The sequence below is a fragment of the Schistocerca piceifrons genome, chromosome 1 (genome assembly GCF_021461385.2).
Source record: "Schistocerca piceifrons isolate TAMUIC-IGC-003096 chromosome 1, iqSchPice1.1, whole genome shotgun sequence".
NCBI lineage: Eukaryota > Metazoa > Arthropoda > Insecta > Orthoptera > Acrididae > Schistocerca > Schistocerca piceifrons.
This window is the reverse complement of record NC_060138.1, coordinates 747,864,353-747,875,962: the sequence shown is the minus strand read 5'-3', so window position 1 is coordinate 747,875,962 and position 11,610 is coordinate 747,864,353. Positions and strand designations below refer to the sequence as shown.

General features: G+C 42.3%; 1 non-coding gene across 1 annotated transcript; it reads right to left on the bottom strand.

Moving 5' to 3' along the window:
• Window positions 1-9,125: 9,125 nt before the first annotated feature.
• On the bottom strand, window positions 9,126-9,200 carry Trnat-ugu. The gene has a single exon. It is a non-coding gene; the product is annotated as a tRNA-Thr (tRNA).
• Window positions 9,201-11,610: the final 2,410 nt, after the last annotated feature.

The window sequence follows — 11,610 nt, the reverse complement described above, 5'->3', positions numbered from 1 at the left end:
ACCACGGCTTCCAAGCTTCATAAGCCACGTACATGCAGGTAAGCCCCTCTCTCTCTGTCACCGTCCAGTACGTCCTCTTCGATCGTCACGCGACCGTACACTTGCTCCACCTCCCGCCAGAGGGCGGTAGCGATCCAAACAGCGTGCCAAACCGAAAGCGCCACCGCAAACACTAGACGCGAAGCGAAAGTACTCCTTTTGGTGCGCATTTCGAAGAGCCGGACACAACTATGGCTCACCGGCGACCAGACGAACAGTGCCGTTCTGAACAAAGCTCCCAGCTAGCCCGGATTACAGCCAGAACTGGCCAGAGAGGCCGTATCTGCCACCAACTTAAGAACAAGCAACCTCCGTGCATAAAGGGTAGACCTCTGTGTTCAGGTAAGAGGGGCTCGTGATTGGTCATCCTGTATACAAAGCAGAGGATAAACAACTTCTCTTCTGATCCGAGCAGACGACACTCCACGCAGTTACTCCTACCTAACAAACCCCAAAATATTTCGAAAAATACTCATTCGTTCACATTCAGAAACACATACAGTAAAATAAAGGGAGGAAATAATAGGCACATGTTCGGATTCAAGTTTGAACATAAAATATGGAGCATAATCAGTTGAATTGCTGATGCAAATAGACACAGGTTGCTTATGCTTATGTCCTGCAGGCATATCATTTGTCTGATATCTACTGCTCAGTGCTCCCGGGATACCTGAAGAAGTAAACAGCAAACATGCGGTGTGCAGGTCACAGGAGTCAACAGCTTTATGGCTGTTGTACTGAGACATTTCACTATTTTTAACGCGTTCACCCTATTTTCCACATTGTCGGCCGAAGTGGCCGTGCGGTTAAAGGCGCTGCAGTCTGGAACCGCAAGACCGCTACGGTCGCAGGTTCGAATCCTGCCTCGGGCATGGATGTGTGTGATGTCCTTAGGTTAGTTAGGTTTAACTAGTTCTAAGTTCTAGGGGACTAATGACCTCAGCAGTTGAGTCCCATAGTGCTCAGAGCCATTTGACCCATTTGTTTTCCACATTAAAATGTTTACTGTGAGATAATCTCTCGGACTGTATTTACCGCACAGTACCATACTGTCATGGCACTTGTTCCATTTTGCCCCAGTTTACTTCGAATGGCAAGTGTACACCTTGAAAACCATCTTCAGACCTAACCCTCCATAAAAAATGTCGACTTTTGCTACTCATATTTCACCAATCGGTAACTAATAATCTTCAGTGTCAATTTTGTATTGCATAATTCTGAAACACGTTCCTTCATCCTCCAGTTTAGAATATTCGTGTTGGCACCTGTTCAAGGAGTTAGGAATTTTAACTGCACCATCAGAGTACATATATTCGCTAATGAAATTCGTTACAAATAATCCATCTCATATTGCGAGGAACAGTGATGTTCATACGTACAACACTAGAGGAAAAAATGACCTTTCCTATCCGCTATTGAAGCTGTCAGTTGCTCAAAATGGAGTACATTATTCAGCAACAAAAATCTTTGATCATTTGCCCAACAACATAAAGTGTCTGGCAGGTAGCAGATCAAGTTTTAAATCTGGCTTAAAATAATTTCTTTTGGACAAATCCTTCTACTCCATGGACGAGTTTCTGTTTCAGAAATGGCAAAAAAAAAAATGTATCTCTAAATGTAGTTGTATGTGTAGAACAAAAAAATTCAGAAATATTAATATTAGCACTATTCATGTGTGTTTATATATCTTGTAATCTGACTTGTTCCACATCATATCGATAAAATAACCGAAAAAATGATCTACGGAACATGGCATAACTAAAACTAAACTAAACTACGAGAGCTATTCGGAAAGTAAGGTCCAACCGTTCTCCAAATGGAAACCACGATGAAAATCCGATGAAGCTTTGCATAGACGTGTCAGTCGCGTCACGTCTCTCTTTACAGTTCTGAGCGCACAGTGAGCACGTAAAGCTGCCTAGCATGAGTGCCTGCGGGAGATTTCGCCTGATTACATGCAGCCCACACAATGTAACTATCATGCATTTCCTTCTTCATGACAATAATCTCGACCGTACACTGAAGGGGCATAAGGACATTCCTGAAGCGTTTTCGATGGGATGTGTTCGATCACCATACAGCCAGGATTTTCATCTCGCTCACATCAACCGCTGGTTATGAAGACAACACTTTGTCACAGACAACAAGCTGCAGATCAGCCTAGAGGTCAGAATTGCCTTCTGTGATGAAAGTATCGGAAAGTTGGTACAATACTACGGCAGATTTCTAGCTGGAAGATGTAGCTAACAGTTGCAAATAAAAGATTTTTGATTTTCACTGTGGTTTCCATTTCGGGACCGTTCGGACCTTACTTTCTGAATAGATCTCATAGTTTGTTGCTGGGTCATGTATAAGCCTTAACACGCCTCTTACTAGTAATGCAATTCTTTCATGCAACCAATAATCAATCTATGGTACTTTTTGTCTCTGACTTCTAAATGAGAAACAAAATCTCAGTGAAGTCTTTCTCGCTGGCTGTTCCATGGCGCTGCTAGCAAGTCTACTTACAGTCTCTTCGCTAAACGCCTCCTGCTCATCTCGAGCTTTTTACACCTGCCGAACCAAGCCCCGCGGTGCACATGTCCATCTCCTACGAAACTGAGACGCCTCTCTCTATATGGGGAAAGCGAAATGATTGAGCAAGACTTATTGAGAGGAGACGATCAAGAAGGGAAAATGAGAGGCAGTCACTGTGTCATACAAGTACAATTTTGTTGGATACAGATAGCTAAACTAGAGCCTTGTTACCAACTCATGACGAACATACGAAGGGAAATGGCGATATCGTGATGTTTCACCAGACGAGAAAAAAATGAAAGCCTTCAGGGTATTCATAGTGCTGTTGTGCATATGTCCTTGGCTCGTGCAGTTCTTCCAGGTGCTGCACTGTTATTTTTATATATTTTATTTACTGTACTGCTGTCTACATGTTTTCACAACAAGCCCTCCAACTATTTTTTTGTCGTAGTGATGAGGGATCGGAGGAAGGTGTGGGATTATTTTTGTAGTTACAGTAATAAAACCGAGGAATATTCTACGAAATGAAATCAGTTGCCAACAAGACTGAATACAGAATTTCAGTATCTAAAGATTAACATTAATTGTGTTCCGGAGAATTCGTGGTAAATGATTTTGTAATAATAATAATAATGTAAAAGCTGGAAATAACGATTGCAAAAATAATCAAAGCCAAAAGCTGGACATCCGCTGCTAGTAATCAGGCTGGTTGGTTGGGGGCAGGGTACCAAACAGCGAGATCATCGGTCCCATCGGATCAGAAAAGAAAGTCGGTCGTGCACTTCCAAAGAAATCATCCCGGCACTTGCTTGAAGCGATTTAGGAAAATCACAGGAAAGCCTAGATCAGAATGGCCGGTTATGGGTTTGAAACAGCATCCTCCCGAATGCGAGTCCAGTGTGTGCTAACCACCGCGCCACCTCGCTCGGTAGCAACCAAAGCCATGGATTCCGCTTCAAGTACCCCATCAGCCTGCTTGTGATAAGGTCCGACTAGTTCAAAAAAATATTGCAGACAGGAAACATCAGTGAATGTTCAACCCAGGCATGGACAACCTTTGGTGTTCTGCAGTTTCTGGTGCAGCATCCGTGACATTAACGCTTGTAGGGACATGCACCGGAACGAGTGGCACCCCTTCTCTGACAAAAAATGGCTCTAAGCGCTATGGGACCACTCTGCCCCGCTCTCCGCACGTGCTCGCGCTCAGACCGAAAGCGTGTTTCATCGTCTTCGAATCCAATGGCGGCGAAATGGCATACGCGGAGTAAGCAAAACTTTCGCTGGTCTGCGTCATGAGCTGCAAACTCGAGACAAACCGAACATAGGCGGAAATGTCCGAAAATGCTTCCCGGGCGGAGCACACAAAGCGAGCACCTCTCCCCTTCTCCCCCCGAATTTCTTCCGTGGGCCGCATTGAAACCAGTAACGGATTCGGATGCTGCCCGCGGGCCGCCGATTGCCCACCAGTCGTCTAACAAACCAGTGGGAAAACATACCTAGTATACAAGGATACAGCGAAAGGAGGAATCCCAATTACAGACCTATAACTTGTCTGTTTACTAAAAACGGGATGGTCCAATCCGACACGTCGAAACCATACTAAATTTTTTCACGCAGTTAGAATACACAGAAAGAAATGCACTGTCAAAATTTTAGCTGCTATTGCGCACTGTAAGTTTTTTTATGTTAAAAGTTACTCATTTTTGCCGCACGAAGAACCGCTTATAACAGCGATTTGTACAGCCCTTCCTACCCAGAGATCGAATCGGTGAATAAGCAGACGTAGCAGTGACAAGAGGACGTAATGTCCTATTTCTCTTCGGGGCTTGGTAGCGTCGCGTAACGCGAAGTCCAAAGTGCTCACACTGGAATTATAAGCACTTAAAACATACCAAAAATGTCTCACGTCATACGTTTTTTGAATAAATTTCAGTTCAGATCGACAGCTAAACTGTTACATTACAGAAGGTTTCCTGCAATCCGGACTTCAATTTGTTCACATTACATATTTTATAACATTTCCTGTAGCACAGTTTTTCTGATAATTTTTGAATAATATCTACAGTATTTTTCTAACAATGAAACGGTTTATTCGCTGTAGACGCCCCAAATACGCGAAGTGCCTATTGGATGACGAAAATAAACATTTTGCTAAATCCAGGCTCACCCGATGAGAGAAATATTCATGCATTCAGGAACTTCATAGTAATTTCTAATTTGGACAGAACGGAAATGGAATAAGAAATGGTCGTGGCCTTTGTTCTGCATATCGTGCTGCGTACCAGCCGTGCTCGATCAAATTCGTAAAATATGGTGATGCAAACTGAAGATGCAGAAATGACTGAAGATTAACAGTACTGTTTCGTTGACACACCCGAAATTGCAAAAAAGCTATCGGAAATTACATTGATCGACAATTGCCTGAAAAATACTTTAGACTGTTAATTTTTTTATCACGATGCTAAATCACACTGTTAGTTATGGGTGGAATCCGAATTATATTAACAGTCTTTCGTTGTCCTCGTATCTCCATGTCCAGGCCAATAGCCCAAGAAAAGTAATGGATTATTCTCTGCAGATGGTAAGGAGTCATTTCGGAAGTAAAACTGAAAATTATTCTCTCTCATGTTTCCAGGTACTGCTACGCTGATTACAAGAATTTTGCAAGTAAATAGACTTTTTTTTCAGTTTTTGGTCCCAGTTTGCCCTGATGTTCCGGAAGACAGAAGTAAAATTTCTGAAACAGTAATCCACTGACACGTATCGCTGGCATTGTTGTATACGAATAGCATTTATCGAATAGCATTTATCGAGTGCGCAAGCGACTCTGTGGTTTTTTCGCTCAAAATGATAAAGTGTGGTTTGCACGAAACCTGACTGACTGGCTTAATAAGCACCTTTAAGCTTCGCCTTCACGTCAGCTACGATTTTCTCTTTGATATTATCTATTGACATCTCCTCCATACGTTCACTTGATGTATACTTCGTAATTTTGCGACTTCCTTTCTCGTGTAATTTCCTGAATCTCTTTAACTAGGTCGAAGAAGCCCGGAAACCAGTAATGTTCTCCTCGTTCGCAATTCAGAGGGCCCAGCCTCGTAGTTCTCGCTTGGTTACGGTGCATTGACTCTCACGCGTAGTTCTAAATCATTCGAATAGTTTTTCCTTCACACTTATGCGAATTTCATTTCGGTGCATGTTTCGTTTATCGTGTGAATCTTTCTTCCATTTACACAGTTCACGTTCAGATTTTACGAAACGTAACCAGCTTTCCACAGTGCTTAAGTTTACGTTTAACCAAAAAGTTTACAGCTTTTTGACACTGAAAGCTATTATTGTACTTGTTTTCTTTTGGCTTGGAAGGTACTCTGTTTTGTTTTGGACTTTAATAGCCACAACAATCGTCGGTCGAACTTTAATTCACGCAAATGTTCGAGTTTCTTTCCTGTTTGTTCTAATGCTACCTCCACTTCTAACAAAATGTTGACATCATTGGAATGTGTGTCCAAGAAGTTAACCAATAAATAACGCGTAAGTGGGTCTGCAGGAGAACCAGGTGATTTCCGCTGCGTGCCACGAAATTACATTTTATCTTTGGGTGATTGAAAACATTAACTACATTCCACATTACGGTGAAACTCGGGAACCTGCACAAAGACAGATGCTATTAGTAAGCATAAGCCAAGAAATCACAAAAATATTATTTCAGTTTTATCTTGATTGTTAGATTAGATTAGTACTTGTTCCATAGATCATGAATACGACACTTCGTAATGATGTGGAACGTGTCAGGTGATAACGCAATGGGAACTGCTAATTATTATGGATACTGAAGTAGGTGCAAATTTGAACGAAAAGCAACTGCGAACAACTATATTAGAGAAACTATCGGCGAAAACTGAAATTCGCTTTACTAATTACGATCCCGTTGTGCCATGTTGTCTGTTTACCGATGTGCCGTCGACCAAGGTTCTGTGCCCGCCTTCTTGGGCATGCACTGACTGCTACAGCTACTTCAGCCGACTGGTGAGATATGAACATTTAAAAAAAAAATACTTGCCGTTTATCTTAGGAGCTAAAAATCTGACATTGAGTTTCTTTCGGTATGGTCTTCCTACATTCAAAAAAATCCAGGGCAGATTTCGACTTGTCTGATTGGACTATTCCCTTGTAAGTTCCAATTACTGACAGACGTTGCAACATGATTCAGGTTGGAAGAAAATAAAATTCTGTCAGTGAGGCGAAAAGGGAATAGACAGAGAGACAGATACTCGAAGGACCAGCTCCTGATTGACAAAATGATAGCGTGTGAAGTCCGAAAACTAATCTGCGTACTACGAGTATCAACTACAGAATAGAAGCTTCAATATTAACATAAGCATTGAATTTGGCCTGGAATAAATGCGCCACTATGGCACCGAAGAAAGGAAGGACTTAGAAAAGGAAGTAAACTGCCATCCTTAACTGTTTGAGGAGGTTAGGACTTTAATTATCACTGACGCTGAGTGAGAGAAATATACAGTGTTTCAAGCTCTGACTATAGTTGCAAAGTGGTAATAGTGAATCCTTAGTCATACCATCGGAGCAACTTAATAATTTGGGCTTCCACAAGTACGAAAACGGGCGAAAATAAAAACTCACAGTTACTGATAAGTTTACATAATAACTTAGCTGCTCCATACGACGAGATACTCAACTTTGATGTCCTCGTCGGTTGTTCCTTCAGAAAGTCCGCGATGCTTGCGTCGCTGTAGTACTAATTTTGAAATTTGAAATAAAGCACAGAGTCTAATGCTTTTCTTGTCATATGACTGATTACCAAGTACATAGGTGGGATTTACATTGGCCGTCTGACAGTCTCCAAAACGCTCTCACACAAACAGCTTCCGAAAGACGATAATGCAGACAGACGGACCTCGTGGCTCATGCGCCACTTTCTTTTATATAAAAAACATTATTGAATTGGAGATTTTCAAAATAACACTTAAAAGTCATGCGATAATTTTGGTTACATGTATAAAAAATAGGCCATATATTGCCCTATGAGTTCTGATATATAATTACGAAAAGTTTACTTAGTTCCAAGAGTAATTCCAAAGAACATGAAGTACAGTAACATAAATTATATTTTAACTAACTGCAACCCAATTACTTTGAATAAAATATTACTATTTTGGTTTGCTCTCAAGTAATGCTATCATTTTAGATGATGATAATGTATAAACATCGTAGCTTTTCAGAAATAGGGGAGAGGTAAATTTTCAAGAATATGTGGTGCAACATGAATGCACAGTTCATATCACGAAATCCCAAAGTTGGATTATTAAGAAGTATATAATCGAGTAGTACGTTAATGTGAAATTTAATCTGAGATCATAAACTCATTTGTACTAATTTTTTAAAGGACGGTTTACTGCTGGTACGATGTTGAAATGAGGAAGGAATTTCAGACGGGGATAGGAGGGAAGTCCCATTTCAGAAGGCATAGAAAGCCCAAATGAATAAGCTACTGAGTGCCGCCAGCCTGAAACCTATAAGTATCCTGAAAATACATCTTGACTGTCTCATGCATAGGTTCGAGAAAATGTGGTCAGCGAGGACTACGCTTAGACGGTCAGAAAGATTTTGAAAAGCAATCTGATTGCTGGCTGTACTGTCACGTGCATCGCTGACTCTGTGAACTGGACTCAGAGGAAGCTGGACAATTTGGACAGGAAAAGTAGAAAATTCATGACGATTCATCATGTGATCCAACCTCGCAGTGATGGTGGACAGGTTCCGTTTAACAAGAAAATCAACTGGCAGAGAACTTATGCAAGTTAGGTAGACGGTGAAGAAGAAAAATGCCCTTGCAGACTATGTGTAAGAAAGTGTGGAAGTCAACGTCTGGAAGCTGCTTAAATTGCAACAAACGAACAATCAGTGCCGGAAAATATCTATACATTTTCGGATGAACATATGATACAGTAAAGCGCTCCATGGACAATTTTTGGGCTGTGGTGGAAGAAAGGAGTCAAATAAGATCTGGCTGTGGCTGACCAATGGAACCGCCAAGAAGGAAACAGAAGGGCTGATACTGAAAGACAGTAGACTGCTACTAGAACAAATGCTAACAAAGCCGGAATAGAGAAATCGGCAGGAGACTCGAAAACCAGGCTTTTCGAGAAAGCTGATGAAACAATAGACCATATTTTGGACGACTGTAAAAAGATTGAACAGATGGATTATATACAAAGGTAAAACGTTGTGGCAAGACACTGGAAAAAATATGTTAGACTTGCCTTACTTTTTGGTGTCCGGAAAATTTCTTTTAGCTTTTCAGCACAGTATCGGGCCAGTTCCAGTCTTTCGTTCTTGTCAAGCCATAGGTCGTCAGAGACACATCTCGTGGGGCGGTTGGGCCATTGTAGACGTTCCATGTCCTGGACCTAACCACCGCCGCATTTGTTGCTGCTGCCTCTTTGAGGCGCCATTTAATTAGATTTGCTTTAAATGAAATGATAATTAAATGGACACCCTAGCTGCAAACAGGCGTTGATGTACTTCATTGGGGACATGTTGAAAATGTGTGCCCCGACCGGGACTCGAACCCCGGATCTCCTGCTTACATGGCAGACGCTCTATCCATCTGAGCCACCGTGGGCACAGAGGATAGCGCGTCTGCAGGGACTTATCCCTTGCACGCTCCCCGTGAGATCCACATTCCCAACATGTCCACACCACTACATTCGTAGTGCGCCTAATAGATGTTTGCCCATCATACTCATTACTCGTGGCAGATTAATCTACCAAGTCCCGTACGAGTTCGGGCATAGCGTGTGCGTTCGCACAAGAAGGTCAATGGCCGGGAAGCCATATTTTAACTATATATGACGGTAGTATCTGTTCCCGAAAGAACAGTTAACATGGATGACCATGCAGCTTTGCTAGAAACGAAATGATAATTAAATGGACACCCTAGCTGCAAACAGGCGTTGATGTACTTCATTGGGGACATGTTGAAAATGTGTGCCCCGACCGGGACTCGAACCCCGGATCTCCTGCTAGGCGGACTACGAATGTAGTGGTGTGGACATGTTGGGAATGTGGATCTCACGGGGAGCGTGCAAGGGATAAGTCCCTGCAGACGCGCTATCCTCTGTGCCCACGGTGGCTCAGATGGATAGAGCGTCTGCCATGTAAGCAGGAGATCTGGGGTTCGAGTCCCGGTCGGGGCACACATTTTCAACATGTCCCCAATGAAGTACATCAACGCCTGTTTGCAGCTAGGGTGTCCATTTAATTATCATTTCATTTCTAGCAAAGCTGCATGATCATCCACGGTAACTGTTCTTTCGGGAACAGATACTACCGTCATATATAGACTGGCGCTACACCCGTTATGGTGCGATTCAGTAAATGTATTGATGTATAGTCACTGGATACTCTTGTGAGGAAGGATAGTCTTTCTCTTTCTGTGGCTCATACATCTCAGTACTGACAAATGTCTTGCGGAGTTTGAAAGATCCGAATGAAGCGCCGTGTTGGGAATGACGCTCATCGAAAGTCTGTTTAAATCTTTGTGTTTGGTCATGTGCAGTTCTTTGGGATTCAGGATCTGTGAATTCGGTCGTTTTATGTGGTTTCCTAAGAGGTGTGGGGTTCATGCTTCCTTTGTTAGTCTTTGCAGTAACAGTCGTATGTTGCAGAACTGTAATTTTTGCTGTGGGCATTAATTTTAATGTCTCATACGCCCCTGGCATCAATTTTATATTATCTGACGAAGTTCTACTTGGGCGAAACGTGTAATAAATAAATTACAAATCTGCAACATACGACTGTTTTAAAATCATCTTATAATAAGACTGCTGTATCAATTCGCCACCAAGGGATGGAATAGTTTTTATGACTGTGCAGTTGTTCTTGACACATTTGGTCTGGCTTTCCATTTACTATTCGCTTGTTTTTTCAAGGTGTTGTTCTTCGTGGCCGCCTTTTGGCAGGCCATCTCGCAATGATACTTCTGTGTCAGTGATCTGTCCAGCAGGCTGCTGCCACTTCAGGTGACGTTCAGCTTTCTGTTAGCCTGTTTTGAGCGGAGGTGGAAATCACTAACTTGTGTCTACAGGAGTTTGTTTTGAGGGAATTCTCTTGGTATTATTCAGACGTGTTGTATGTGAAGCCTTCACGGGTTGTCAGCAGAGTAGTCGTCTCGTAGCAACGTTTCGATGGAATGCGTCTCCATCATCTTCAGGCGAAGTCATATTCAGACGTGTTGTTCAACGAGGTTTTCAGTTTCCTTTCCACTTCCTCAAAGCTCTTCCCTTGTGCGGTAGTACACATATCGTCAGCACACAAGAAACAGGTAACATGTTCTATGGTTGGTTGATCATTTGTGTATAAATTAACTAAAAGGTGGACCAGGTCAAGGTCCTGGGAGAGACCGTTATTTGCTCGACACCATCGATTTTCCTACTCTTCAGTGTTACATTAAACTGTTTTCCAATAGAGATGCAGTAACTTTAGGTGAGCTATTGGTCCTTAACTTAAACATATTGTAGAGCATTTTCATGAGCATTTTACGGTTGACGGTGTCGTATGCAGATGTTAAGCCTGTTAGAGCTACACCTGTTGTTTGTTTGTTTTCAAACTCTTGCTGTTTGTGGTTGACTAACAAGTAGACGGTTTTGGTTCGACTGATTATTGTTTCTTTCTAACTAGTTTTCTGTAAGCGACAGGATCTGACTCTTGCACAGTTTTCCAGTTCCGAATCCGGCCTGTGGGGTAATGAGGTTCAGGTCTGCGTGTACCGGCAGACGCCGAGCCGTGCGGACGCGCCAGAAGCGGTTGCTGCAGCATCATTTGCTTGATACACAGTAATTTAGTTTAGCTTCTGCTTTTTCTTTTTCACGTGCTTCTGCAAAGGAGTCAACTGTACCTGTGTATTTTACTGTGTAGACTAGTGGTTAGCAAATTACTGTAAGTTTTGTTTTTGCGTGCATATCCTTGTGTAAGGTGGCTTCCTAGTATAATTTTCCCGCCGTCAGCCCGCCACGTCACGCCATTAAGTCTAAA